The sequence below is a fragment of the Tribolium castaneum genome, chromosome 1 (genome assembly GCF_031307605.1).
Source record: "Tribolium castaneum strain GA2 chromosome 1, icTriCast1.1, whole genome shotgun sequence".
Lineage (NCBI taxonomy): Eukaryota > Metazoa > Arthropoda > Insecta > Coleoptera > Tenebrionidae > Tribolium > Tribolium castaneum.
In genome coordinates, this window is record NC_087394.1 from 22,263,878 (window position 1) to 22,290,756 (window position 26,879).

The 26,879-nt window shown below is 32.8% G+C and overlaps 1 protein-coding gene across 4 annotated transcripts in view; it reads left to right on the forward strand.

The window, feature by feature from the left end:
• Nucleotides 1-26,879, forward strand: part of ckn (caskin) — a 275,539-nt gene that overhangs the window by 102,102 nt on the left and 146,558 nt on the right. Inside the window, exon 1 of one of the 4 annotated variants that reach the window (XM_064354845.1) lies at nucleotides 14,506-14,714. The exons of the other annotated variants lie outside the window; for them this stretch is intronic. The gene's annotated coding sequence lies outside the window, so the exon portion shown is untranslated. Of the gene's footprint in view, nucleotides 1-14,505; nucleotides 14,715-26,879 lie in introns of those variants that run through there. 4 annotated transcript variants of the gene reach the window in all.

Below are 26,879 nucleotides of genomic sequence, written 5' to 3' on the forward strand. Positions count from 1 at the left end.
TGTCAACAGCGTCAAGTCGTTTATTGATAAAGCCCGAATAATTAACAAAATTAAGAAGAAATAGTTTGAACAAATTGTGATAAGTTAAACTACACAAAAACAAACAACTAAAATAGAAAGTAGAAAAAATAAATAAAGAAATAAATAATAAATAAATAATAAATAATTAAATAAATAAACGCTGCATTGTCCAACAGAATTGCAAAATTCCAATAACAGGACAAATACAATAATAAAAATAATACAACGCAATAATAGAAATTATCAAAAAATTACAAAACAGGATAAACAAAATATTAAATATAAACTATAAGAAAGAAAAATACAAACAAGAAAAATACATACAAAAAAGTTACGAAAAAATAGAGTATATTAAGAGCAAAGACGCAGCAAGTTATTACTTAACAGTATATTACACTCGTTTTATGTGTGGCATTCATTCCATTGGAGCACTTCTTCGTCGTGCTCCAAAACCTTTCATGCCACAATAGAATGTCTTATAAACTCGTATAATAATATATTATTATTGTTATCCGAGTAATTACGAGTATGAATTTATAAATCTGTCCACGATTACTACATAGATTGTTTTTTCTTAGTGAGTTAATTTTTCCGTGAGGTCTTTTCTTGTGGGCCTTTTTCAACAGTATAAACAAAATATTAAATATAAACTATAAGAAAGAAAAATACAAACATACGATAGAAAAAAAAAAGAAAAAGAAGAAAAAAAAAGTTATGAAAAATACAGTATATTAAGAGCAAAGACGCAGCAAGTTATTATAAAATAGTAATCTTAAATAGTATATTACACTCGTTTTATAAGACTTAAGTCATTGTGGCACTTATTCTATTGGAGCACTCCTTTGTCGCGCTCCAAAACCTTTCATGCCACAATAGAACGTCTTATAAAACGCGTATAATATTATACTATTATTGTTATCCGAATAATTACGAGTATAAATTTATAAATCTGTCCACGATTACTACAAAGATTGTTTTTTCTCAGTGAGTTAATTTTTCCGCGAGTCTTTTCTTGTGGGCCTTTTTCAACAGTATAAACAAAATATTAAATATAAACTATAAGAAAGAAAAATACAAAAATATAGAAAAAAAGAAAAAGAAGAAAAAAAAGTTATAAAAAAATACAGTATAATTTTCATGTGAATTTTTTCTGATTTAGATTTTTTCATTGTGGGTTTTTTTCTAGGTGGGCTTTTGTCTTTGTGGGTTTCATTTAGTGTGGGCTATGTGGGGTTGTTTCAATTTGAGGTTTTTTCTCAGTGCGTTTATTTCTGTGTGAGTGTTTTTTCCATGTGAGCATTTACCTTGTGGGCTTTTTTCTTGTGCGCATTTTTCGTGTGGGTTTATTTCATGGATTCTTTTGGTTGACTATTAAATCGAGCTCCAATTGTCTTAAATTAGCTTATGGAAATCGGAGAGACAGTGACGTTTGTGGAGCAAGAAAGCAATTTAATTTATTTAGATGTGATTTTGATTAGCATTGCTGTGAGAGACAGAGGATATATTCATGAAACGTGATCATGATCTATTGTAATCATCAGTTAGGAGTGAGGTATAGGAGAGTAGCTTAGTCACGAGTTCACCTCTCAGGTCATCATCTGGTTGCATGATTAATACAGTTTACATTTTACAAAGTTGCCTGCATTATGTAATACGGCATTTGCCAAGATTGAGCTCCTGAATTTCCTTCGGAACAAGGAGAAATCGCCGATAACTTATTTTCTGGACTAGCAAACTGAATTTCTTCCAAGCCGCTCATCTCTCAGACCGATCCGAAATTTCCGATATTCATCGCATGTTCACCCAATCATGCTGTTATCTAACACGTGTATATTTGCATGAAACATGTCGAAGACGCTCAGTGGCGCTCGCAAGCAAAATCGGGCCTTTATCGAAAGCTGTTTTCCCCTCGTCGAGAGGTGCAAACTCCCCGAGCTGCCATAATTTCTAATCTGACGTGCTCTTTTATTAAAATGCAAACCTCACCGAACTTGAACAATATATTACATGTAATGGACGACGTTACATGATGTGACGCCTAAAACACTGCGTGCAATGTTATTCTCTGGAAGTACAAAGCAGAGGAGCCATCGACCGCTCCAATGCATCTTGCAGACGATGCTGGCGCCTCCAGCTCTACAATTTAACATAATGTCGACATCGACTATGTCAATAGCGTCGAGAGGATGAGCACAATTACAAGTGGCAAGGTTAAGGCTGCTTCATGAGTTCGGGGAACGATAACTGTAACGGGAACAAAAAGAACCGGAGGGATGGATGGAACAGCAAGAATCGCAAAAACTGGTAGAAAAATATTTTTATAGACATCAGCAGTGGCGTATCAGCCCATTTTGCCAATAAATTGCGCCCCGCTTGTTAGTTTTTTTCTATACAAGGTAAGTCAGACCGAAAATGAACTAAATTAAAGCAAGCCTGAAAATTAAGTGTAACTTTAGCCACTTTTCTTTTTATAATATTGTGTTGCAATAGACAGTATAGGAGACTTCGGAGGTGTCCAGAAATCCTGTTTTTATGTTAGAAAATAACAGCTTACAAAATTTGTAGCTGCTATTTCCACCCCCTATTTTCTTTTCACTTGTTAAAATCGCATTCTACAATGTAGGTTTTTTGTCAATATTTTTGACATGTGGATAAAATTCCGCAGAAACGGCCTACTCTAATTCAGTTCATTTTCGATCTCATAGTGTTTCACTATCGCAAAAACTAACAGTCGCACCGAATTCAACGTTTACTAGTAAATAATAATTAATAAGTTTATCTCTATGTATGTAAATTTTTTTCAGAATTTTTCTGCCCTTCCTTCTAAGTAATATAACTTAATTATTTAATAACTTAATTACTTAACAACATTTATCTAAGCATTGCTTGTTTTCAGATGACACAAGATATAACAATTTTTTGCAGATATACAAGTAATTAATTAATTTGTAAGCTATTGTAGAAGAAATCTGAAAAAACTCAGCTATCGAGATAAAAAAAGTATCGTAAAAATATATTTTTAATAGACCCATCTTCATATCTCATCAAAACTTTTTTATATTTTAGTGTTTGATATATCTTTCGCTGCTTTTCTTGTAAAATTATGATTGTAGAATTATCTCCTAATAAACCCCTATTGTTTATTTATAGTAATTAATAATAATATAATGTGTTTTTCTATGATTCTCATGTAGTCGTCTGTGAATTTCTCATGTATAATCAAAAAATGCCGCTTCATAGAACTAATGATAGGCATTTAGACATCGAATATTACCATTCTTCATTTATTAAGTCTTCAATTCGGAAATAAGTTTCGATACTAAAAGTATTTTCTTGCACATTGTAACAATTTAGTTGCATTTTAACGAAATTTTAAAAAGAAAATAATTAAATTTTACAAATGACAGATTTGATATTTATTGTCAGATGGTTCAATTGAGTAGAGCGGCACAATCTTTTTACATATAAACCAATTTCAAAAATAACTAGATGAGAATCATTTAAAAACACATTCTACATATTAGCTGTTTCAAAACTATAAAAACGCCAACGTCGCATTTCATCGAAACTCTAAATTACATTAGCTACTATTTTTTTGAAGTGCATGAATAATTTATAACATCTAACTTTGAGGGAAAATGCGTTTTTATAGTTTTGAAACAGCTAATGCCTACCTAATTAAAAAATAGAAAAAATGAAGGTTGATAAAAAACAACAATGACTGTTGATGAATGAAGATTTTTTCTGGCTTTCTTTTGTTAACAAATAATAAAATAAAATATTACCATAGCACGTTAATTAGACTGTGTAGATCTACGGTAGTCTTTTACTCTTTTCAGTGTTGAAAACGATCTTTCACCTATACAATTAGTCACCGCTTTACAAGCGAAGAATTTCGATAAAATTACAAGATTCGAAAACATACATATTTGTCTGTATCAATATTTTTCAGCTTCAATTTTTTTAGTAAATCCAAGTGTCCATTACATAGTAAAGAAATTTCTGGTGGTATTTACACTAAAATCACACTAAGAGTGGTCTCCAGATGACCACACTCTAGAGTGTAATTTTTTTCAGTGTAAATTAACTTTTCTAACCCCTTCCAATTCCGCGATAGTTATGTTTTCCTTCCTATTCAAGTCATCAACATTTGTTTTCGCTGTAAAATAATGTAATTATTAACTAAGTGTGTTTAAAAATGGTTGTTCAACAAGTCACCTGTGAAACGTAATGTGCCGCTTAATTTAGATTGTGAATTGTTTCGTCAAAGTGACGGATCCTTCAAAATAATGCAAACAGGTTCCGAATTCAAAAACGAAAGCATTTACAACAAAAATGACTAAAATATAAAACACATATCAAGGTAAACCCTACACTTTGCCGAAAAATGTAAATACAGTAAGTAAAAAGTTAATCCAAAGATTTGACAGAGATGACAGAAATCAGAAACAGAAATTATTTATTTATTTGGATCAAACGGCGAACTTCATAGTCGACTTGATGAACAACCATTTTTGAGCACATTGTAGTTCTACTCTAATACATTAAAACAAGAAAGTTCGTATAAACGTAACAAATTCTGAAATATTTTCGAATGTACAGTTTTTCTATCGGTTTTTCTTCACTTTACAAAACATTACTTTGTGTAACATAATTTGAAAATTATATCAGCCATTTTAACTGTCCCAGTTCTCTTAAAAAAATAAAATATCTGCTGTCCAAAAACGTGTGCTTATGTGCCGTCTGTACATATGTACTGTGTCTTTGCTTTACACTAAGAGAAGATTGTGGCGTTATATTTTACACCATAAACTGCAAACATTATTTGAGAGTTTGATAAATGCACTCTAAAAAGTAAAATTCATTTCTTTGTGTAGTTTCGACACATTCTGGAGGTAAAACAAACCGCATGCTGTTGCATAAAAATCATAAACAAACGTTCAAAGAGCTATTGCTATTGATCTAGGATTGAAGTTGTGGCAGCGAGTAGCGTCGTAAAACTGTCATAAATTTCAGTTATTTGAAGCTGACAGTGCCGCAGTAGCATTTTAAAATAAAATTTACGTCCGGTAATTGTAAAAGATAGTAAAACTTTCTTAAACACGAAAGAAGTCATCTGTCTTTGTTTCATTTTCCTCCGGGTTTGTATATCTGCGCGACGTCTCATTTGTCTCAAATAAAAACTTCTTTAAGCTGCAGAAAAATTTCTATTTGAATCGTATCGAAGCTGCAGTGGCCCGGAATCGATAAGTTGTCGTGTTGTTGGCATATAATGTGAACAAGAGCTACATCTTGTCAATTTCAGCATCTCGTCTTTGCACCGGAGTTTTGCTTGTTCTATTGATATTCAATGGGTTCCATTTCCTCGTAGCACGAAGTTGTTACATGCCGACGGATGTTTATTATAGCCATGTTTCAATGCTTAGTTATAATTGATCACAATGTCACTCGATAACTGGTGATCCATACAACTGTATCGACGACATTTGCAGATGAATTATTGAAGTCCCACCAGTTGAGCCACAATTAGCTCGGTTTGATTTTGGTGAAAGACGCCCGGAATGTTGTCACCTGTTGGCAGAATTTCGACGATGACCACTTTTGGGCATTTGCCCCACTTTGTGTGGGTATTGTGTTTTCTCTACACTGAATTTACGCTGACCTTTGATCTCCCGGCATTCACAACAATTTCGATCTTTTTTGTGAGATCCTGAAACGAGAACGAGATGTCAGTCCTAATTTCCACATGGTTTGCCTACGGGCGTAAAGCACTGATTGTTGAACGGACTGTAATTTGGAATATTGTTTTTGCTCAACATGGGCAAAGGGATTTGTTTTCTATTGTGTCGGTAATTTTCTTGCAGGTAATTGTTAATTTAACATCTCATCTCCTTTGGACAGTGTGGGTGCACGCCTATCTAACGTATAAATCTCGGGATTGGGCCCACACGGCGTTGTATAACACTTATAATTAGTTTCCAGACATAATCGGTCATTGTCCAAACAAAGAAACGTAATTATTTTGATTAAAAGGAGAAATTAATAAAAATAATTTATTTTCGTGCCTGAGGTCCGGTTGCTCAGTTCGAGCTTAAGCTTTTGCTTACGTAAACTCGGTTTAAATTTAAACTAAGTTTAAACCGTAGTTGTGTTGCTCAGTGGAAAGTTTAGTTAAGCTTTTTTTGACAGTTCTGATTTTGAAAAGTTATATAGTTCATTTTTTATATAAATCAACTGTAAGTGTCAAAATTCTGATAAAGACCAGACTAAATCACCCTAAATGTTCATGTCCAACCACTTTTGAAACTGGCTGCATTCTGTATTTCACATTTTGAACACCAGATTTGAAATTTTTTTTTTTGAAAATTGGACGTTAGTGTTAGTCGTTAATTCGTTAGTCTAATGGTGGTCTAAAATAACTAACTGTGTTGTTGTACGTGGTTTAAATTGGAGACAACTTAAAAAAAAATTGGAAATTGAATTTGCCAGATAAAAAATTACACCAACCTTAATTCAAAAAAATTACTATTTATGATAATGCCAACCTGACGGTCCTTTGACAGTTGATTATAAACCTGACGGTCCTTTGACAGTTGATTATAAAAAAAAATCGACTATAGTTGATTTTTGTTATAATCAACTGTCAAAGAGCCGTCAGGTTGGCATTATCATAAATAGTAATTTTTTGAATTAAGTTTGGTGTAATTTTTTACAAATTCAACTTCCAAATTTTTCAAGGTCTCAGCAATTGCATGCGCAGTTCATCTGATAGCGTTCGCGGTGAAAAAAATACCGAACTTTGTAACAGTCCGTTGTTCGGTGTAGAGAATCTTTTGTCCCGGATCGGTTCAGAACCAGTCCACACGATCCTCGGACTCGACGTAGGATTTTTAGTTCCAGACTTGCGCAGTTGACGAAAGCGGTTTTGTCTCTGTTACTGTCGTGTTTTCAGAGCTTTTGAGGTTGGAAATATACCTTCGAAATTATATTTATAAAATAACTTTTTTTTTGACGAAGTTAGTTCCTGGGAAATTTGTGAAGGTGGAATGGATTCAGTTACAGGAACAAGAAATAAACCAAAATTGTTTTGGTTAACTAGTTTCGTTCTAATTCCAACATTATCAGGACTTAAAGAATGTATTAATTACATAATTTAAAATGTTTAAAAATTGTCTTGCCTTGCCACCACTATTAGTGACATGTCCGTTTCAATTTTTAAACTTTTTAAATTATATAATTAATACCGCTTTAAGTCTTGATGATGTTCGAATTAGAACGAAACTAGTCGACCAAAGCAATTTTGTTTTATTTCTTGTCCCTGTAACTGGATCTATTCCACCATCTTATAAAATAACGTTTATAAATTTGAAAATGGTTTGTTTTCTACAATTTATAACTTTTCGTATCAAGGTTTTTTGGAGAACTCATTTCTAACTTGGGGATAAGTTTGGATGGCTTATAAGTTTTTAAACATTCGCTGTGTACTTAATAACGATAAATTATCGTTCGCGGTGGACGAAAATCCGTAACTGATTCTGAATCGCACATGCGCTTTAAATAAATCCTGGACTAGTTTAGGATTAGTTCTAAAAATCATCCGCGAACAAAGCTAATATCATCATTTATCAATATTTTGTTACATTGTAGGAATAATATCGTTACAATAAGAATCTTAAGGTTAAAAATGTGTCTCAATACAATTATTAATTACTAAAATGACTTTTCCTTATTTCTTGGAACTCTTTCATGCGCGGAATTTTTAAAATATGCTTCCTTCTGAAAAAGTGCAATTTATCGTTTTCTGGCTTTTCTTTCAAAACACAGCAATAAACTGATTTGCACAGTTTATTTGTTGCTTTTGTGCATTTGAACACTTGGGCATCCTCACTTTTGAAGCATAACAATTTTATATAAAAAATTTAACTGTTTAAAAATTTGTACTATTATTAAAATTACATATTTACATAGTAACAATAATTCTATCATTCTTCTCCTGATTGTCGGATTTTGCTGCGGCAATTAAAAAAATAATGTTTAATATACTAAAATAAGAATAAGACAATTATTATCATTACACTTTTTTTAGTTTTTATTTAAATATTATTATTAAATTCCTGTTGCTCGACTTTATTTGTTTATCACAAGTTTAACTCAAACTGAAATGAAATTTATTTAAAAAAGCTGTTTCTGTGCATCATCAGAAATTACTATTGAATTCGGTAATTTATTACTTCTTTATCACTAAAAGTAATTTTTTTCACGTTTGTGAAAGTAAGTGGTATATGGGTTCGAAGGCCCTTCAGCAGTATGTTTTTTCTAACATTGTTGGTCTGCATATTTTATGTATAATATTTATCGTAATGTAGCAGCCTCTCTACAAGTGTCTGCTCTTGCATTAAATCTTAGTGCAATTTGGGCCCATGCTCCATTTTTTTTAATGGAACGTAATCAAGTATCTTTCTACAATCTCCAGTGTTAGTTTATAATTTTGAACAAAATTGAGCAAATTTTTTTCTTTGCGCTTAAAATTGCTACATCGTTTTTTTATTCTTTTTTCAACGATTTAAATGAAATTATAAAGTTATGCATGTTAATAACGTTAATATTAAAAATGTTTAGCGATAAGCCAATGCTTAAGCGGCCAACATCGACCGCTTAGTTAAAACCAATAATAAGCTTTAGCTTAGTCGATATTTCGTAACTGCTTAAACTTAGCTTATAGTTAAACTCGGTTTAAGCTCGAACAGTCAGTCTGTTACAAGGCAAAATGAACTTTATAATTTTTTTAGGAAACAAAGTGCGTTCTTTCAATGGCCACACACAAAATACCGCGATGCCTATCTCTCATTTTGGCTGGGCCGAAGAATGGCTGATGAATCTCTGAAAATGAATGACTTGGTTCCATTTTTAATTGAAGCATTGTCAAGGATGTAACAAAGCAGATTGGGCTTTATTGGACCCCATTTGCTTTGTTGCAGCCTTGATTTTATCTCGTGGCTATGAATGTAACTTATCCTCGCCCTTTTTAGCAATTTTTGCCTGACGACTCTCATAAAAACTTCAAATTTTGAGCATACATTTAACGAGAAAACACAGTCAAGCGGAATGAAATTTTAATTTTATTTCGTTCTACGTTCAATTAGAGCAAAGTTTTACGTTGGCCTTTTTCTTTCAAACTGCGCCAATATTTGCCTAGGATCGATACAAGCAAATTGTTCTGAGGTCTGTTTTGTTGAAATTTCCTGCCTGAAGTTCATATGTCACCATGTGTGTATTCACGACAAGTTGCGGTAATTGAATAGAAGCGAGTAATGTGATAGCTTTGATGAGATGACACAACCGTGATTGCGAAGAAACATCAAATATGTACCGACTATTATTAATACATCATGCAAAACACGCAACAAATGATGCGTGAACTCGCTTCTGAAATTATTTTCGTCTATTTGCTTCGAAAATTAATTACGTCAAGCTTCCAATCGATGGCAAAAACGCGCCCAATATTTGTCAGGATAAGTCAGATTAATCCAAGTGATACATTTGTGGATTTTTCAGCGTTGAAGTCACGCTGAGAAAGAACTAGCAATCTGATCAAAACATAGACGTTGCCTTGAAACGGTAATCAGTTCTAATTTTTTTACGTAACGCTCGATTTGTGAACCAAGGCGAGAGAGCGATGATTTAAATCTTGTGGATTTAACAAATAGATGCTTCGATTTATCTGTGTCTCTTTAAAGGTAGGATTAATATGAATTATGCAAGCTCAGTGAATGTAGTTATCAATCATGTTGTATTTGTTCAGCATGTCTTTGAAAAATGAAGCTGGCGGTCACTCCCTTCAACTCCTACCCGAAATTCGGCCGCTGGCCATCCTCTTTTACGAGAAAAAAAACACTCTTTAGTTAAAACCAGTGGTAAAGATCGGAAACTCTTTGAAAAAACTTTAATCGTACCACCGATATTTTGGACATTTTTAGCAACGTCTATTCACTCATTTATCTAAGTATTTATTATTTTTCGAATTTTTAAAATTTGTTAAACTTTAATTAATGATTAATAAAATATAATTGCTATTTGTACAGCAAGGGAGGAACCACATGCATTCTCTCCAGAATTGACTTGACCTGACCAGGCAAGAATACGCAGGCATGGATAGCTTGATGGTAATAATACCTTATTAAATTAGAGTAAATTGTAAATTGTCAACTCCCATCATTTCATGGCAGACCGACATTAGAAATGAATTGTGACCAAAATTTTATTCAGAAAAACACTAACATTTTAAAATAAACACAATAACTTTCAATTTTTATTACACAGTGAGAGGGAAGAGGCTTTTTTCTGGTCTACTCTGGTCTTATGCAAATGATTTTCTCGACGGCTTTATCAGAAAATATCGATTTTTTTTTACACCTTCCAAATATACCATGAGAGAACAATATTTCCTACCGAGGATGGCAAATGAAGGAGGAAAGTTCTTTCTTACAGAGGGAAGAAAATGAACGAAGAAAATCCTTTCCTCCCTTGGGAGAAAATAACGTACTTTCGTGGGATATATTTTTGCAAGACAAATGCACGACAAGCTAATGAATGCTTATTAAAAAAAAGTTTAAATTGAAGAAGTAATTTTTTTGTAACTTGAGACCTACTCAAAACTACTTTAGTGCGCCTGACATTGTATAATTGTTTAGACAAAACAAATTTTTTTTAGTCATTTGTGACATCTTCGTTGGCTTGATTAATCACAGCTCGAATATCCGCTGGCACACTTTTAACGAATCTGGCGTTCTAATGTTTTATTGTTACAGATACATATGTTCTATTTTATTTTTAAAACTTTTCAATGACCACTAATGAAGATTTCTAAGAAAACTTTTCATTTTGTGTCAAAAAGACAGAATGATTAATTTAAATCTATTTGCGGGCCAAGACATAACATTAATGACAGAGTTACGGAATCATTATTATTTCAAAAGTTTTGTTGTATGAGAAAAAGCATACTTTATATCCAAGTGTGGAATTTTTAACTGGAATAAAACTCAACTTGGATATAAGCGATTTTTGTAAAAATCCTGAAACAGGTCAATTTTTGTTTTTCCTTGCGCATCATTTGGTGCATGCTGTTTTTGTTTATCTGTTTTCAAAAATGCACGGCCACCTCTAACTTTTTTTTTCAAATGTAACGGTATGTCTAGTGTCACCTTATGTGAAACAGCACTTTGCAAGAAATACAACGCACTATTTGTTTTCTGAATATTTTCAAAGCCTACGTGATAAAAAAATGAAAACCAATTTTGCTACTATGTTATGTTATTTGTTATCTCCTAGGAAAAAAACGGTGCCCACTTTGAACAACTGTTGCAATTAAAGTACAGGTCAGTTTATAAAATTCGTTTTATATTGGCTATTACGTAGACTTTGAAAAAATTCAAAAACCAAATAGTGCTTTGTATTGCTTGTGGGCTATCGTACGAGGTGTCACTTGACATACCGTTACATTAAAAAAAAAGATAGAGGTGGCTGTGCGTTTCTGACAGCAGATAAACAAAAATGCACTAAATAGTAGGCAAGGAAAAATAAAAATTGACCTGTTTCGGGGATTTTCACTAAAACTGCCTAAATCAAAGTTATGAATTTTATTCCAGTTAAAAATTCCACGCTGTATAAAATTACATTCGGACTATAATTTTTCAGTCGGTGGTAATAAACGTTTTTGCAAAATATATTTGGTAGTGTTTACTGTGCCATCTATAAACTTAAACCCAGATCCTTTGCAAATATTTATGTATCCTTATACAATTTGTTCCTTGGCAAATTTAATCGTAGCCTTGGTGAAAGATCTCTTGGTAGTTTTTGATAACTCGTGTTCGATAATTTCAGAATTTCGAACGAATACATGAAATTAAGATTGTATTTCCATCGCGATACCTTTTGACCCATAAAGTTCTCTCCTTTATTTTGAGCAATAATGAGTTTTGTTTTTTTTTTTGACTAGTTAAAATCATTATTTTGGAAAGAAACATTTTGTTATTTATTTGTGGCTACCTTATAGGAACTCAATTCTGTTTTTTATCTATCTACGACATTTTCAAGAACAATTGGAATATGACTTCTCTTAAACTTTTTTCAAATTTTTACTAAGTGTCGTAGCAGCATGTTTTTCCAAGACTTTTTTCTTTAATAACTATTGTACCTTGCTCTCCATATACTTGAATAATGTGTGTCACCAAGAATTAAATCATATACAATTTTTTGGCAATATGTGCCATAGAATTACCTCCACCCCTTATGTTATTTTAATAATTTAAACCCCGATGAATGTTTTGGCATTCTATCAAATTGAACTCAAATGTTGTTAAATACAAAAAACTTTATAGTCAAAGCCCATTTTGGCATTAAATTTTTTAGCGTCCATACATCTAGTTGCCAAACTTAAGTGAGTAAATTTCATCATTTATATTTTTTTTTCTAATAATTGATTGAAAATTAAACAAAATATTTCATAAAACTATGAGTTAAGTGTTGTTGCAGTAAAACTACTTTGATAATTTGTTATTCAAAACTCTTTAGATTCTGGAATTTTTCCAGAACAATTAAAACGAGCGCAAGTTCTTCCTATATACAAAAAAGGTGACCGAACATTAATATCAATATATAGGCCAATAAGTCTGCTGTCATCGTTTTCTAAAATTTTTTAAACTGTTATATCTTCCAGAATTACTAACTTTTTAATGAAATTTCAGCTACTGAATTTATCCCAACACGGGTACATTAAAGGGAAATTTGTTGACTCAGCTATATTTAGCTTCACTAATGTTCTGTTAGATAAATTAGACGAAAAAAAGGTGGTTCTTGGAATTTTCTTAGATTTCTCCAAAGCTTTCGATTGCCTAGATCATAACATCCTAATAAGTAAATTAAAGAAATACGGCATAAGAGGAATTATGTTAAAGTTGATCACATCTTATCTTAATAATAGGTATCAGCAGGTCACAATAACAAAAAACAGTACTGTATATACATCAAATAAACTTCTAATTAAACAAGGTGTACCTCAAGGTGGTATACTAGGGCCTTTATTTTTCGTAGTTTATATAAACGACCTATTAAACATTTTAACAGCCTCAGACAACAATAATGTAGTTAACTTTGCTGACGACACAAACATATAAATTTGGGGTGAAAATATGACAGATACAATGAAAGAAGCAAAGATATGCATGAATAAGGTAATAAACTGGACTAAAGAAAATAAATTAGTGTTAAATTTTGAAAAAACCTACGGCACTCATTTTGCAATATGTAATCATAAGAATACAGAGAAACCGAATAAAATTGTAATATCATCTAAAGAAATTGAATTAATAGAGAAAACTAATTTTCTGGGAATATGCATTGACCATAAGTTAAGCTGGACTAATCATGTAGATAATTTATTAAAAAAATTAAACTCAGTACATTTTACAATACGTGTTTTAAAAAAATACATTAACATTGAACAACTAAGAATAATATACTTCGCAAATTTTCAATCATTACTAAGCTACGGTATAATATTTTGGGCGCAAAGTGGAAAGATGTAAAAAGTATTTGTTGCTCAAAAACAAGTCATGAGAACTATGTTTAACTTAAAATATAATGAAACTTGTAGGAACATCTTTAAAAGCAATAACTTTTTGACAGTAACTGGTTTATACATATATAGATTACTTTTATTTTTCTTTAAACAGAATCTACTATTTAATGTCACTAACGACCATAAGTACAACACTCGCAAAGTAGACTTAGAGTATCCAAGACACAAACTCACGCTGACGGAAAAAAAATCTCATTATGCAGGAATAAAACTCTACAATAGTTTACCTGTGCATCTACGCACACCTTGCAATTTAAATTTATTTAAAAAGAAAATATTTGACTACATTTTGGATCTCGAACCATATACTTTCAATGAATTCTATAATAGACAGGTTTTTTGACTTATGTCTTGAAATTATTTTTATGTTATTGTTATTTCTGTGTATAATACTGACGGTTTTCGTATTAATTTTGTTACTACATCTGTATAAATTGATAGAAATAAATTATTATTATTATTAAAAAAAAATAAAACGAGATTTCCTCCAAACATTTACTTGTTAGGCTTGTATTTACAAATTAGCATTTTTGGGTCGTGGACCCTCAAATAAAATAAGAAGGTCCTAGTGTTGCGCAGATTGTTTAACTCGTCTTAATTGTCGTTGTCAGTTTTGAGTAATGCAAGAACCGCTTTATTTACCGTAAACATTAATCTGAATAAGAAATCGATCAATTACACACGACTGGTACATGTGTCCACACTTACCCGCGCGATTCGGCCATTATTATTCGCGTCCACTTTCCTGAGATGAACCTCGTTGGGGGGGTTCGCGTGCAGTGCAAACACGACACTCGCACGGTCACCGGCCGGTAACCCACATTCGCGCACATGGTACGCAAATCGCGTTTTCCACCCGTCCTGTGCACCCGGAGCCGTCCGGACTAGTCCGGGGTCGAGTCCGGAGCGCGAAAACTCGCTTTTCGGCACCGATCCGAGCCTCCGGAAGTGAAGCAGTGCTTCAGGAAGTGGAAGTGTCGGACGCCTTCTATTTGACCCAAATCACCTATTTTGATAACCGTGGGAGAGCGAGCTTTCAATCCTTGTGTGCTTGTTTGTAAGTTGCTTTATAGAGAGGTTCTTAAGCTTATCGCGACACGTAATGTGAATCATGTCATGTTGTGAATTTCACCCGATTTATACTTTTTATCGACTGACTTAATTTAATTAAATGTGGAAATAATTGGAGGTAAGTCGAACTAAATTAGAAACACGAGAAAGTTAATTACGGGAGCTGCAGATAAGGTTTCTTACAGCGTTTAGGCGGGTTGATGCTTAATATTATGTGACTACGGCTGAATTAATTCTACATAATCTTTCTCAATACTTGGCGCTATCTTTTACATAATTTTTCGTTTTTCTATTCCTCGGTCACTAAAACACGCATTTTTGACGTATCAGAGATAAGACAACGCATATCAAAACAGGTACTTAACGTTCCCAAACATAGTTAGGCATCTGTAGATAAAGTCGAATAATGGTGGAGGGGCCAGGACATTTCTACATTACGTTTGCTGCCCCACTTTTTCTAAAACTATTGATATATTAACAACTGCAAGCCTTTCATTATTGACAGGTATATTGAAAGTGCGTTTTAATGACCACGAAAAGATTTATGCTCTTTTGAACAGTTACAAATGAATTGCCACAGTTTAAATGTTGGCTAAACATAATTTTTATTCAGATGCTGAATTCCCTCTGCATTGAACCGACTGGCGGGAAGTAATATCAAAGTAGTCGTTGTTTTGGTTATCGGCATTATTATTGCAGACAATTGGTGCAAGAGTAACTGAATCGTGCAACAGAGCTTTGGCAACAGTCCAACAGGGTTATTGAATATAACTGCACCGAAATCTTTTATTGAAAGGGTTATAGCTTTCTTTTGTAAGTTCATGATTAAAACCCCTATTCCTTCACTTTACTACGCCACAAAAATTAAAGGTGGTGGTTATCGTAGATATCCTCCGAAGGTGTAATGCTCTCGTTTCCGGTCGACCACAAAGCTCCGAGCGTCTCTGCGGTACAGTAAAGTTTTACGGCTCTGACAAAATCAAATTTAAACATTGTGTCAATTTTTTGTTCGTTTGTCCTCAAAACCGGCAAATTGTTTATTGTAAAGGAATCAATTATAATTGATGTAAGTAGATAGCAGCGATAATAACAAGTTTTTAACATCTTAATAGAAGATTGATTGTTAATAGCGCGGTAATTACCGCAAAGTCCGCCTCCTTCAAAGAATGAATACATGTCTAGCTGTATGATTAAATATTTTTCGTATGGGAGCACTTATTGATTTATATTAACCCAATTAGCATTTCCTCTTGTTTATTTATTGCAACACATGTAGTGTTGATTTTTTGCACGGTATTTAATTCAGATTTATGACGATTGGACTGATTTATGAATTGTGTGGTTGTCAGAGTCTGCAATAGCTGGGATTCCGACTTGTAGTATCAGTCAGGAACTATTTTGATCAGTGGCCTCACATCTTGCCCCCATGGCAATTTTTTAAATTTTAAAATTGAAAACGTTTTATTTATTAAATAGTAATTAATATCATTTGACCAGGATTCTGAATTCTGTTTGAAGAATAATAATGTCTTGTCCTTAGAAAAAACATGAATCTTAAAAAAAATCTTCATCTGTTTCATTTTGATAAGAATTATCTACAAGATTCGTCAACTTAAAGGTTTTGCTCGAAAATTCTTTTTTAGTATAAATTTTGTTTTAATTCAATAAATTGCGTTCGTTCATTTGTTGATTGATACATTTTGTAAAAAGTTTTGCAGCTTCGCCATATTATTTTGATTTTTGTTTTCATTATTAAATAATTTGCAATATTTTACTTTATATAGGACAATAAAAAATACCGTTCCATATGTTTCTAATATTTTTTTAAGTTTTAGCGTCATCATTAACTTAGGCTTTTAATTTTGAAGTTAAAATGATTTTTGAGAGTGTTTTTTAAACTATTTATATTTTAGAAGTTTTTTTTACTTTGATATCTTCAATAACTTATTTATATAAACTTCTTCTTAAATTACTGCAAAAAAGGTATAGATCTTTTCATTAAAAACATAATTAATATTGTGAGGAACATAGCAAGTATTAACTGTTTTAACTGTTTATCAAGGTTGATAAAAATGTAAAATAGTTTTTTATGATTAGATCTCATTGAAAGTATAACTTAAATTTTTCTGAATTGCCTGAATAATTTATAACAGCTAATTTTGACAGAAAAGGTACACAATGCGTACACAATAATTGCATACAGTTCCGACGATACACACTCCAGCAAATTCGTTTTAAACTAAATTAAGAACATAATTTATGTGTAACAAAGGAAATCCAATATTTCTGATAATGTTTTCGGGACAAGTGGACTCTCATGTAGACAAAACAATTTTTTGTCAACATAATCTATATCCCATTTTAGTTCATAATAGAATTGCAACAGCGCATTTGAATTTTTTGTAGTGAAAAATAAAGCACAAATTGAGAGTTTCTGTAAAAGAAAAGAATTCTGTATTAATTAATTAATTCTGAAATAGGAAATAATTTTTTCAGCTAATAAAATTTTTTTATTTACTTTGGTTTCACAGATTGTTCATTGTGAAACTGAAACTAGTTTGACAAAGAGAACTTTTGTGCAACTGCTTTCAGTAAATTTTAAGAAGTTGTATAAGGAGTGCTGGGCTGGGTGTCATCAGTCATCACTGTAATCTAGTGTGTGATCTGTCAACAGCGTCAAGTCGTTTATTGATAAAAAAACAACAAAAATAAAAAGTAGAAAAAATAGTAGGTACATTACACTCGTTTTATAAGACTTAATTGTGGCACTCATTCTATTGGAGCACTCCTTCGTCGTGCTCTAAAACCATTCGTGTCACAATAGAACGTCTTAATAACTCGTACACTGATAGAAAAAGTACTGTAGATTTACACTAAATAATAGTGATTGTGGTGACCACTTTTATGTAGTGTAAAACACTTCTGCTGTTATGCTTGATTTGTTATGTAATTTTACAGTTCCCATCATTACTTTCACAGTGTAAAATTACACTACAATATGATTTCATAAAAAGTAAATTTACAATATCAAAAGAGCAAGTTTACAATGTAAACTTACTAATTGTATTGTACTGCAAATTGTGCTAAATTTACACTCTGAATTGTAGGTAAGCAAAAAAATAAAACAAAAATTTCATATTGAAATTATATATTTAGAAAGCTTCAAGAACAAAATACAAAAATATAACAAAACAAAAATAAAATAATTTTAAAAAACATGACACAAAAGAAATTGTCATATTTGAACACTGGTTTAGTACCTATACTAGTGACGTTAAAATTCATATCTTCGCAACGTGTTGAAACTGGTTTTGCATATTTGACAACAAAAAATTTTAACATAGATACCAACCTATTAACAATTATCTATTCGTCAAAATATCTACTTACCTTATTAAATTGATTTTTTTTATGAACCGGCACTTGCTGCACGTTTTGAGTAACGAAGTGTTATCATGGCGTAATCACGTGATCAGATATCGCTTTTTCATTGGTTGGAGTTACATTTTTTATATAATATTCACATAAATATTGTAACGTTACATTTTTATAGGGTAACTTACTTATGCAAATTTATATTTACATTGTACCTATTTTTTATGATATAAATGGTTACATTTCAGTCTGTAAAATTATAGTGTATAATATACAGCTACATTTATGACGTATATGTATTTCATGGAAAATACAATAGATGTATTTTTGCCAAAATTTTGACGCTAATATTGCGGTGTCTTTTGGGGTAAATAGTATGTAGATAATTGTGAAATTACTACCATTTTTTTGAGTGTATAATATCCTTTTTAGCTTTTGACTTTTTTAAATTTGTTTCTAATTACAATTTGTAATTGGGCAACGGAAAAAATTACTGCGGGCCCGTTCCGGATTTTGATTTTAGAATTACAAGTTTTGGTGACCTTTGTGCCTTTCCGTTTGATGTGGGTGACATTAATTTATCCGTTTGACCATAAAGGAGCCGTGATAAAATTCCCCCCGACTTTCTCCTAACAATGCGATGATCTGTGGATTTCCGGGTCACCGGAGTAATGCAACTCTCTAACGAGGACCGTAAATATTCGGAGGGTAAAAATTAATCCTGGTGTGTGTAATCGTCGCCCTTATTACGCGTAGACCTTTGTCGACTGCACATATCTTAGCTTCTTTATAGTCACTCTCAGAAGGAGTTCCAACGTGCATATTACGTAGTTCGCAGCCTCCGCGTAATTGCTCGTCGAAATGTGTAATTTTGCAAATGGACCGTATAAATGTTTAATAGGCACGCATTTACTCTTATCTTCCTGTGGAAATTAGTTCGCGTTTTTACTCCTAATGGACTAGATATAGACGAGCAAAAATCCGACACCCAGCCAGGAAGTCCCTGCTCGTATCCTCCAGCAGCTTTATGTTACGCGGTGTTTGCCTATCGCCATTATCCATACTTTCACATTGCGCCTTTAATCAAGATGACGTATGGAGCAGGCCGCCAACCTATTAACTTGCAGCAAATCGAGGAAAAATTGCTAATTTAATTTCCCCGTTCTAGTCGATTTTTCTCGCATTGTTATTTTACCCGGAGACGTTGTTAAAAGTCCTCCAGCTTTGATGTTGTAAGGGAAAATTGCCGTTATTTTGTGCTTTACCTTCGCACAAACGAACAAAATCCAGAAATGAACACAACGAGCGATAAACGCCAGAAACATCTCGACTAAATGTAGTGGAAGCAAGTCTCGTAAAATAGCGTCCTTTTTAGCCCGATCAAGATAATATTGAGGATGATTTTGGCGCGATTAAATAATCGGGCGTTTAAATTTCCATTTAGAAAGGACTCGGAGAAAAATTGCTATAAAATATTCAATGATTGCATTCGAACTCCATTTAGATTTAACGTGGAAGATTTAGAGGAGACGCTAACTGAAAAGCAATCCGGCACGACCTGAGGGAATGTCCGAACTTTTCCGAACTCATCTACTCGGTGGTTGAAACAGTCTTTTATCCGTTTGGGAAGCTGAATCTTCGAGTCATCCCTCGAACTGATACAAATCAGGACGTAATGACCAAGAGCCTGGCTAGTCTGTCTCCAGATCACTTCACAAATCATCCCAAAGCAGACCCTCCTCAGGGTCACATAATTGATGATCCCGTGAAAGGTTTTTGTGTTAATCGACGTTTAATTTTCAATGCCGTTTGTGTTTGAATGATTTATTAATGAGGAATTCGAGAAGAAAAATTATTGTTTTTCGATGGATGATTGAAGACGTTGCTGCGACCTGAAGTGTGTTTTTACGAGCTTTTGTGTTCGAAGATCCCTTGCGGTATTAAAAATTTACAAGACACTTACGAATTTCGGGCCCTCGGAGGCAATACTTTTCAATTTTTATTTACACAGTGAGAATACAAGTCGTGTGTTGTAACAGTGTGGCGTTTTTCAACGAGAAATGTGTCTTATTAGCAATTGTGGATTTATTGACCTCACAGTACAATAGAACGTTATATGACAGGCAAAGTATCTCGATCCTGATATCAACAAACCCACGGCCACACCCCAGCGGCGGCGTTTTTCGCATTTCCCTCTATATAAGTGCTCCAGACGTCTTCCTACGACTTGCCTCATATCGCTTATCACAGTTCACTCACACCGGGGATATTAACTTATCGCCTGTATCGACGGCCATCTTACAAGACACCGCAAGGTGTCGCGTGGGTCGCCTCAACCCTACCTGTCTCCACCATGCACCTCATAACTCAAGCCGATTTATAATATGCTCGGGTAGATTTATGGTAATTAAGCGATAAATTCGCGATCGATGGCCGTGAACTCGTCTCATCGGACAAATTCAAAGGGATCAAAATTATTCACGAACTGGGCTTCAAACGTTGCCAACTTCATTACACAACTTTCCAGAAAAAAGGAAAGTTGGATTGGTTTCAACGGAATTAAAACCAAACTTGGAAACTTCAAGTAACAGAGGACGAACCAAATCTAGAATAGGTGTTTGCGGTTTTGAAGAGTTTCCATTAGTTCGAGTTAACTTTTACACCACTCATTTGACCAGTGAAATATGAGCTGGCGGCAAACAACAAATTAAAATGTAAAATTATGTGAAGAACCAGTCGGTTGTCAACAAGAAGCCAACCACTATTTATGGATATGTCAGCATTTTCTCAATTCAGCTTTATCAGGGCTTTGGCCTAGAGTTTTATTCAATTTCGCAGAGATTCGATATAAAATGTTTTAGGCCTTTTTGGGAAGATTAATATTGCACATTTGGCACCACTTCAAAAAAGAACAAAGCAGATATTTTTCGGTATTCTTAATAAAGTCGGCTATTTTTTTGCAAAAATAATTCGGAAGTAAAATTACTTGTGGGGGCGCCACTGAGCGAGACTGAAACATATACAATGTGTTCAAAAATGGTTGTTCATCAAGTCACCTGTGAAATTTGAATGTAATGTGCCGCTTAGTTTAAATTATAAATGCCGTCAAAGTGACAGATCCGTCAAAATAATATACAAAAGCTTCGATTCTAAAAACAAGGGAATAGACAACAACAAAAATCACGGAAATAATAAAAACATATCAAAACAAACACTACATTTGAAACAACTTTGCCTAAAAATGCAAAGAAATAGTAAAAAGTCAATTCAATGATTTGCCAGAAGTGAAGTACTGAAACTAATAATCATTTGGACAAAGCGGCAAATTGAATTTAAATTCCATAGTCGATTTGATAAACAACCATTTTTGAACACATTGTATAATTATGTCAGCTAAGAGTGAGGTCCGACACGGGTAACTAAGGGGGCTGCCATTTTGATGCTTCGTCATGGTTACCACTACAAAATTTTTAGTTCCTAACCAAGTTTTCGACATTTCCTTACGCAACTTTTTTGACAACATAGATTTTAACATAACCTCAAATAATATTGAATGTTCATTTAACAATAAATAATTAATAATTTAACGAGGCAAGGCCACTGGGACACTCTAGGGAAAAACCCATTAAGTGGCACACTTACTGAAATTTTTGTGTTTGTCTCTCCTATTAATTAGTTGTTTTGTGATGATAAACGTCTGATATATTTACATATAAAAATTACTCTTTCATATTATATTTAATTCCAAATATTCCTAGTATAATTAATAATAATTACTATGTTTTCAATTGTTGCAATATTGTATTTTTTATATTGATTTATCTTATTTATTTATTTAATCAACGATTGAATTTTCAAATGTCGATGAAGACAATTTCCTTCGAAAGATTTACCTAAGCCAATTAAAAAGCTACAAAATTTGTATTTTTAGCCAATAACGATCAAATACACCGAAAATCCTGCACTAGTGCAAATTATCCAAATTATGGACTAGTCCTTCGACCATATAAACCGTATGAAAATTTAAAGAAAAACCAAGTTTTGAACTTACAGTTTCATTAAATTGTATCATTAAAATTTTTCTCAGAAAATAGTCTGCCAAAAGTAATCCTTGTTCATACCAGATTGTTTCAATTTCAGTTTTGTTTCGTGCATTATGTGTCGACAACTTGGCATGCACTGGCGATATTTATTATTCGAAAATTGCTTTTTGAGGTGGTGTTGTTTTCATTACAATCTGTTCATTAGCACCATATACAGTGTCATTAAAAAGTATGGATACAGTTAAATATTATAAAAACTAGTTATCAAAACTTATTAAAATTTGGGGTATGCTCAAGAATGTGTAAATTCCATCGTTTCAGATGTTTATTAAATTTCTATCTCCATTTGTTCTTCGGATACAAGGCTAACTCGATTTTTTTTAATAGCAACAAGGGTCTAATTTATTCGAAACTTAAAAAAACAATTGGAAAATTTTGAAAAATGTAAAATTTTGTTAGCCTTGGAAATGTGTCTTTATCTATCGTTAGCTTTTTGCTGTTTGAGCATTGACCAGAAAACAAGTAAAAGTTAAAAATAATTGCTAAAATAACACTTTAACTGAAAAAGAATTCGTTTTAATTTCAATTTTTTAATACGAAATACTTGATTTTTAGTTTTACTTAAACGTACCATTTTTAAACTAATTATTGCAACCAAGTTTAATTTTTGGCTAATATTCAAGTGACAGATATCGTTAATAGCAGTATTTTCAAAGCTAACTTAGTTTTACTATTCCAGAAAATTTTTTAATTTTTTATTATCTTTAATAAAAGTAAAGGTGGCTACTATTATGTTACATCACTGAATTCAGAAAAAATGCTCTTTGCAGTTTTGTGGATTTACCTAACTCTCACTAATGTAAGAAATTAACAGTACACACGCAGAATTGCTAAATAATTCATCAAATGAGGAATTACGAAAATTGCGTTACTGTTTTCGGCAAGTGCGACATCTCGTCACCAGAGGGCGTCTGGTTATTTTATTCCCGAATGTAAAAGTTAAATGGGCAATTTTGGTCCTCGCCCACCACTTGAAACAATCTCTCAAGTGCAATAATATGTAGTGGTGCGGCGTGTGGATAGTTTATTTAAAGTTGGTAACAATGCATCTTGCCGCCTTTCAGATGTAAAACTTCAAGAAGTTGATGGCGCCATCTTCATCGTATACTAGACGTGCTTCTTGAATCGTTGTCTGCAAGACTCGTAAAGAAAGCCAGAGCTAAACCAACCGACTCTACTGCATTATGTATAACTATTGCTTTTACTATTATAGCAGAGATAAACCGGTAAAACAGTTAACGTAGTTTTCCTTACCGCATACAAAACCAACATTGTTCCATGAGATATGTTGCCGATTTGCAAATTGTTATTGTCTGTAATTGGATAGATAACAGCAATTTGATTTTTATTAATTGACCAATTCTAAGCCTTCATTAAGACGTCATCGCCAAGTCGTACAAATTAAACACGTTTCAAAATTACCAGTTTTGATGGAAACACAGATATTTACATTTTTGATAGAAGAAATTAATTACTACATGTTGTTCCGAACATGAAATACAAGGGATTTCGTCACGTTGATTGCTTACCAATCAGTTCAGAAGCTACAGAACTGAATAAATAAACCCAAATGGGACAATAAAGCTGTCTTGCCAACCGATTAATTAAATTAATTTACTTAAGCCGATGTCCTCTATTTTCTAGAAGTGGGCACAGTTTACGCAATTTATTTAAAAGTGGATATTTCGGTAAATGGGCGGAGCTCTGTGTTTAAATCAATCGCGAGATGCGCTAGTAGACACGTGACAGTGCCCCGCCCATACATTAAGCAGGAGTGGGGGGTGGTCTCATAACCCATTTCGGGATTGATAATCTGGTTTGAGTTACTAATTACGCTAAATTATAAAAGTTGGATAAATTTCGCATTTAACGCGTTCATTATAATTTTATTACAATAACAGCAGCGTTGTGTTTCCAGCCTGTCGAGTTTGTATTCGAAATAGTTTGGCAAGTTTGTGTTTGTCTGCAAATTAGAGGGAGTTGCAGGTCGGATATTCGTCACGATCCTTCCCCAAACGTGTCTTAAATCCAGCAGTGCCAGTTGTAATTATTTCACAAGTTTACGTTTGCGGTATTTCGAGTAATTAATAAAGCCATCTAGAACTACTTAATGTAACTTTCGTCTTAATGCAACTTTCGAGCAGTAATCTCGTCGAAAATACGGCATCGTGTTACAACTTTATTGATTTTGGTTCGGCTGATGTTGGGGAAAGAGTCTCTTCAGCTACTTGAGTCAATTTAAGATCGGTGATAAAAAATCAAGATTACCGAGTTCATTTGCAAGTTGGGCCAGATATTACGGTAGCCAGCGGCGGTTAATGGAAAAATTATACGCTGTTCGCATTGGTATCATTGTGGAAATGTTTGTACGTAGCAATTTCCTGAATTGCAGTTCTATACCAATTGCGGGTTGACAGCGATGGGAAGATTCTGGGTCTGATAGCCACCCATCCGTCAGATTTCTGGCTTTCTTCCCGTGACAGTTAAATTTGCTTCTTTAATTCGCGGACTGTGGTAAGAGGAGAAACTTAATTCAATAATTTCAGTAAATACATCAAGATGAACGTATCATGACGGCGCCGTCGCTGTTGTAAATTACCAATCAAACCAACAATTAAACTTATATTTAACTTTGGCGTTTACGATCATCATAAATACATAAATAGAAAATAAATCGTAATTTATTAGTTGGCAAATAATCTTGTCAAAACGTGTCTCGTAAAACACGATTTTAAAAAATCCGTGCCTGAAACCTGGCACAATTTAGCGCACAATTTACGATATTTTCGACTTGTCGTTGCTAAATTGGACACATTTTTTCGTAATAAAAACGGTAAAAATTATTTACACTATTATATCTGTCGCGGACGTAAATAAGGTATGGGACTTATGAACTTTAATTAATTTACGATTTCACGACTTCTGTTACGAGTTTTTATAAATATTTATAGAAGCACTTTGCCTCTTTCATGAGGCAATAGAAAAGAAAGTTTAGTGATATTGGCGGGTAGCTTTAGGGGCGAATTGCGAATTGTGGCTTAAAACGGTATTAAAACTTGTATTTATCGCTCCTTTCACCCAATGAAATTTTAATTCTGCCAAAAATTAATTGATTAATTAAATCTAAAACAGTCTGGTTGTTTTTATCGACACTGATCTGCGAGCGGGGGCTTTATTTAACGAAAACACGTTTTAGCTTTATTTTCCTTTCATTTCTTTCTTGATTGAAATCTTAAGGAGCTTATGTGTATTATGTTGCTTTTTTATTGTTCATCGACTGTGAAATTAGCAGGCTTCTTATAGATATTTATTGGCATTTGGGCTAAGCCAGGCTGTGAAATTGAAACCGAATTATTTTCAGTAACATTCGGTATACAAAAGATTAATTTTGGCAACCAGAAAATTGTTTCTTGAAGCTTTTGTAAATAATTTAGACCAAATTGTGGGACAAACAAAAGGTCTAGTCAATTTTTAACAAATAAATTCGTGATAATTCTGTGGTAGACTTTTAATGGCATTTGTTCAATTCACAAAGCAGCTTTGAAAATTGTTGATTTTAATTCGAAACCATTCATAAAACGCAAATTAATTTTGCCACGTAAAGCGAAATTAAGTTTAGCGAATGTGGCGATATTAAAATCAATAACACTTGTCAACATGACTTTTTTTCTAATGTCTAGTATTAGCTGTTTCAAAACTATTTCTCTCGAAATTAATTATTTCAAATTATTCATGCACTTCAAAAAAATAATAGCTAACGTAGTTTATACAATGTGTTTTTAAATGATTCTCATCTAGTTAACTTTGAAATTGGTTTACATGTAAAAAAAAATTTTGCCTCTGTTCAATTGAATTCTCTGTCAATAAATGTCAAAACTGTCAGTTGTGAAATTCACAAATTGACAATTAATTAATTTAAAAAATTTTGTTAGAGTGCACCTACATTGTTACACTGTGTAAGAAAACACTTATTGTGGAAGCTTATTTCCGAATTGGAGACTTAATAAATGGAGAATGGTAATATTCGGTGTCTAAATGCCTGTCATTAATTCTATAAAGCGGCATTTTGGATTTTACATGGGAAATTCAAAGACGACTAGATGAGAATCATTCAAAAACACATTGTACTTTCAATGTTATTTATAAGCATTTTACAGTTATACAAATCTTGTTTAAAAAAATAATTTCGTAAAATGCGACGTTGGCGTTTTTATAGTTTTGAAACAGCTAATACGTGTCTCTTGTATACTTTTTATGCAGATTCTAAAAATGAACTCACAAATTGGCCAGCACGTCAGGTTTATGAAAAAAATATGTTTTTAGAAAATTCTATAGCATTTTACTGTATGTAAGCGAATTTTTTTATTATCTACTACGAATAAATTATAAAAGTCATATTAACTGTCATATTCAAACATGTTTAAGAAGCTGTTTACATCAAAAGAGCATTGCTATGCTGTTTGGTAAACCTATGCTCAAACGCGTCATTCAAAAGATTTTTAATGGTTACATTTGTTGCAGTAAAACCTTTCAGAATGTTCTGACAATCAATATTAAGGGCAAGTAAAAAGAAAAATTTTATATATAAGCAAAACAACATATATATATTTAATTAGCAAAAAGTCATAAAATTAATGTAGGTACTTTTTATTTTCTACAAAACCTGACCTGTT